Source organism: Mastomys coucha, unplaced genomic scaffold, assembly GCF_008632895.1.
Source record: "Mastomys coucha isolate ucsf_1 unplaced genomic scaffold, UCSF_Mcou_1 pScaffold6, whole genome shotgun sequence".
NCBI lineage: Eukaryota > Metazoa > Chordata > Mammalia > Rodentia > Muridae > Mastomys > Mastomys coucha.
This window is the reverse complement of record NW_022196912.1, coordinates 59,363,736-59,369,059: the sequence shown is the minus strand read 5'-3', so window position 1 is coordinate 59,369,059 and position 5,324 is coordinate 59,363,736.

Here is a 5,324-nt window from a genome sequence, read left to right as displayed (position 1 = left end):
AGAGAGAGAGAGAGAGAGAGAGACTAAGGCATTATAAAGAAGAAAACAGCTTCCCTCCAAAACAGCTGAAACAAAACAAAATGATACAGTTTTGTTCCATCTACTGCTGGGCATGGCCTGCCATAGAGTGACTTGTATACCCAGTAAACTCTTGTAGAGACAAATAGTTGTTCATTGACTGGTTATAATTAGAGACAGCTTCTGGGTTAGGTATGGGACATGTGCTGTACGCATCTGTTCTCAGTGCAAGGACCCCATTAGGCCCAGACTTGTGCAGTCTCTGTGCATGCAATTGCTGTCTCTGTGACCTCGCAGGTACATTGTTCATGCTGTGTTTAGAAGGCCTTGTTTTCTTCCTGTTCTCCATTCCTTCTACCTCTTAGAGTATTTCTGCCTCCTCTTCTACAGGGTTCTCTGTGCTGTGAAGGGAGATACTTGATGGAGGCATCACATTTAGGATCTAGTATTCCAAAGTTGCTCACTCTCTAAGTTTGTAAAATATTGTTAAGTGAGACAAGCCATACATGCTTAGGAAAGTATACTATCACTTATATAAGGTATTTATCAGTTGCTGGATGAAGCCCCCGTGATGGTGATTAGTATGGCATATTTTTAAACCTCCAACTTAACAAATGAGGCCTTTTGAGGAAGAATTTTGAGATCAGAAAATAAATTTTTGAAATGCAAAATGTTGTGCACCCCAAACCAAATTTGTATCACTTCAGTACAAGCAGGAAAGGTGTGCAGCTCAGCAATGTTAAGTTTAGAAACTTATCAGGGTAAAGAAACATTAATTTTTCCACATTTCAGAAAGTAAATATACAAGAAAGAAAAAGGAGTAAATAATAAAATTGTTAATTAGCCAACATTCATTTAACTAGCCAAATTCAGAGACAGAGGGTAGAATAGAATTTGCCAGTAGCTGGAAGAAGTGAAGATTGGAATACAGTAGTTTTATATGAGAAATGTCACCCAAAGTCTTATGTATTTGAATACTAAGTCCAGAATTAATGATACTGTTTGTGGTGGTATGACCTTGTAGAAGGAAGTTTGGAGGTGGACTTCAAGAATGAAAACCCTTCTACTGTGCCTTCCAGTTCACTCTATTTAATTGATGTTTACAGGAACGAATGTGAGATCTGTTTCCTTTTCTGCTACCACTCTTTAGGCTTGTTGCCATACTTCCTCACCATGATGGATTCATACATCTGGAACAGTAACCAAACACTCTATTCTATAATAACCTTGGTCATGGCATTTTATTACAGCAAACAAGAAGTAACTAATACAGGGAGAGATGATGTTTAATGGTTACTGAGTTTCTCTTAAAGATAATGGAGGATTCCTGAACATGCTTATCGGTGATATTTGCTCAACATCCAAAATCAAGTTGTGCAGGTAGCAAGTTTTATGTTATGCATTTCTTATGTCAATAAAAATGCATCATGACCACATATTTTCATGAGCTTTAGTTAATCAAACCATGGATATTTCTCTTGTTATTTATTCAGTTTATGCAATGGCAAGTATTTAAGCAGCCTAAGTCCATTTTTAAGGCCATATTGTAACAATATAGTAGTTCATTATCAAGATTCAAAACTGAAAACTAAAGATTAATTTTATATGTGAATATGGGTATATACATTAGTAACAATGAATTTCAAATTGTATCTGAGACTGTATCTAAAATTGATTAAAACTACTATGAGATCAATGATAAGTTATCGGATATATGGGATTAAATCATCTTTCCATTGATAAATATGATTATATATTTAAAATCCTAACACCTGTCACAGAAGAATGGAACAAATACACTAATTTTATGGATAAATAGAAGACATAAAGCTTAGAATGAGAATGAAAGATATTCACTGGAACACCAATGCTGGCAGACAATTCTTGTAATTGCACTGTGTAAAAATGTTAGACCTACTCATGAACTCATAAGCAGAATACTTGGTCTTCACACTCAATATCTATGTCACTTCACACTACTGCTTGGAGGACAACTTTAAATTTTTAACTAAGAATTTGTTTTATTTAATTTTTTTGGATTTATTTTATTTTATGGGCATGATTTATTTTCTTATCTATGCACTATGTGCATGCCCGGCACCCCAGAAGCTGTCATATCTCCTGGAACTGGAGTCATGGGTGCTTATGAGACAACACATGGGTACTGAGCATAGAACTCACGTCTTCTGTAAGAACAACTTCAGAGTCATCTCTCATCTCCAGGTATTTTATTGTTAATTACTTGTATTTATCTCTGTGATCACATGTGTAGGTATAGGTCTGTGTACCTAAGTTCAGGTGCCCTCAGAGGCAGGTACCCTAAAGTTAGAGTTACAGGTAGTTGCGAGCTACCACATTGCTGCTTGTAACCCAACTCAGGTCCTTAGAAGAGAATGTATACACTCTTAACCACTGATCCTGCTTTTCTTGGAACACAACTTGAATGTAACAAGTTTATTCTAATCCACTTTGTATATTTATCAGAAGAGTTTTCCATTTATTCATTGCATAAGAAAACTAAAGGCAAATCTTATATACACACACGATTCTGGATTCATTCTTGGAATATTTGAATATCTTGGAATATTTTAATTTCCTTATGACAGATAGTTAGGTGCTGTGATTTTAACATAACCCTGGCCTATGCATTTAACTGCATACAACATTTTGCAAAGATTTGTTAACCTTTCTTTTTTATTTAATATTTTGTCTCCTAGAATGAATATTGCATATCCTCTGGTTTCTTCAGAAGATCCTAAAATCTCACTTGAAAAATGCATCTCTATTGAATTATTAATCATAATATGACTGTGTTAAGCTCCAAAATTCCCTCACATTTTTGAGTACTGAGTATAGAAAAAAATCTTCTCTAGAAGGCATAATATCCTTAGGGTCAGCAAAAGTGTGTGTAGTCTGTGTGCTGTCAGGAAAAAGGGAGAGAACCAACCCATCAGATGTATTCCACAGGTCTACCAGATTTCTAGTAAATTTGCAAGGATTTCATATTTGTAGGCCTTTTCATAATTTAGTCTTCGTCTTTGTATATTGCACTACACCTACAGTACTTCAGTGTAACATGATGTCTAGCTTTCCAGTCTTCATGAACAGGTCTCCACCCACTGCTTTGCATGCATGTGCCTTGCACACATATCTTCACACATAGATATCTACATACAGAAGTATAGAGCAAGAATTTGGTATCTTATTTGTTTGCCTAGTGGATCATAAATGGAGGTAGAAATGCCATACAATCCCACATTTCTCGCTTCTCATCAGCTGTACTGGTGATGAGTCAGTACAGCTTTGGAGTCAGTCTATTCTTAGGCCTCTATAGTGAGACATGAGAGAAAAGAGGACTAACCTCTGAAAATTAGAACATTTTTCCCAAGAGAAATGGGCCCTCCTGAGGAGGGCTTCTGCCACCCTCTGTGTAGGTAATGCGTTTTCTTCATCTTATTACATATTTATTATAAGTGCAAAAGCAGGTCTTCAAGAAACGCTGGGTTCAGTAATATGTCACATTGGAATAATCAGCGTGAATTCACATCCTTAAAAGATTATCTTCTAGCTATGCCATTATTATAAATGTTCTATCAGCAGGGGCACTACTCTAATTTATTAGCAACCCACTTGTGCACCCCTAGCACACAAATTTTGATCCCTAATTGGTAGTTGTCTTTAGGTTTCAAACAGACAAAATGAGATGAATTGAAAGTAAGTTGTCATTGACCAGAAATCAAGGCTGCTTCTTGTAACATTGGGGATATAGCTTTAATGACAAATAATACCAACAGTAATAATGCTACTGGTCAACCTGGAGCAAGGTGTGAATAGTCTTGAGTTCACAGTAGCTGTCAAAACAGAAAAAAAAATGTACAAAATTTACTGGTAATAGGACAAAGATTAGGTGTAATTCAGTCTTCCAGATTCATTTATACATGTAGAACACTGAAATATGATATTTATTCTCTTTATTTGATATATGTTTAGTACATATACATGGCTGTATTTGTGTAAAAATAAAGAAACTGACATATATGAATGATCCAAGACACACAGGATTTCTGCACCACGATGTAGACCTTTTCTTTCAGAAAAACCAAAACCAAAAACAGGAAAGAAAGGATGCATTAAGTGTCAAAGAAGCTGTACAATTAATGGTCAAGTATATTAATTATAGCCCATTGTAGTTGATTACAGCAATGCAAACAACTGTACACAGGGACAATTATAAAATAAATTGTTCCCAAATTATAAATGGACCAAATACTCCACAGAGAAGCAAACACAAAGATCCATTCCTTCATCCTTAGGAGATGAAACAACCACTAGTGATGAATACCTTTTAAATTTTGTACTAATTTGTGAATAACATAAAAGGGTAATGCTACTATCCAGGTTAATGTATCACATTTCAAGGTCATAGCATGCTCTTGGCTCTGAAAAGCCAGAAATAATAAGTCTTACAAGGGCAAACTCTACATTAATGGCAATGATGTATAAGGGTTATAATAACAAGAAAACCTGATATAAAAATATTGGTGTTATTATAAAAACTAAAAGTTGATTTACATTGGACCCTACTATCAAAATTTCTCACTCTCTAGATGTAAATATAGGAGCTAGTCACTTGGATTTTGGTCTTCTTTTCTACAGTTAGTGTACAAAATAATGAATTTCATTATACATTTTTGTGCACTTGTATAATTATTCATTGTTCTTATTCAGTTGCCTCTCTCATTCAGGACCCTCTCCTCTGTCTCACTATTTGATGATGTCCTTCCTTCTCTCACAGTCTCCCTATAACCTACATCTGAGAGAATATATGTGATATTTAACTTTAGCTTAGTTTTATTGACATATTATTTCCAGTTGCATCATTTTTTCCCTGAAAATATCATAATTTTTATTTTTCTTTTATCTGAATAAAATCCCATTGCACATGTTTATCACATTTTTAAGTTCATTCTACTATCTGGTATTTTGAGATGACATTTTTGGTTTTCAGATCTTGGAAAAGTAATTTTAAAAAATTTGTAGTAAGGTTATAAACATTGGTTCTGGCAAAGTTTCATGCAGCTTTAGAAAAATGTCAGAAAATTTCATACCCAAAGATATGAAAATAAGAATTAATTTCATGTTTCTCTCATATTACTAACATTTTTGCCACTAGTTTTATCTTTGGGCATTTGATCTGTACTGAATCCTTAAATCACTATAATAGTTAAAATTAGCATGATGTTCAAATCTTCAAAAGAACCAGTGAAAAAATTACTTATTTCAGCTTAAATAATTTAAAAATCTTT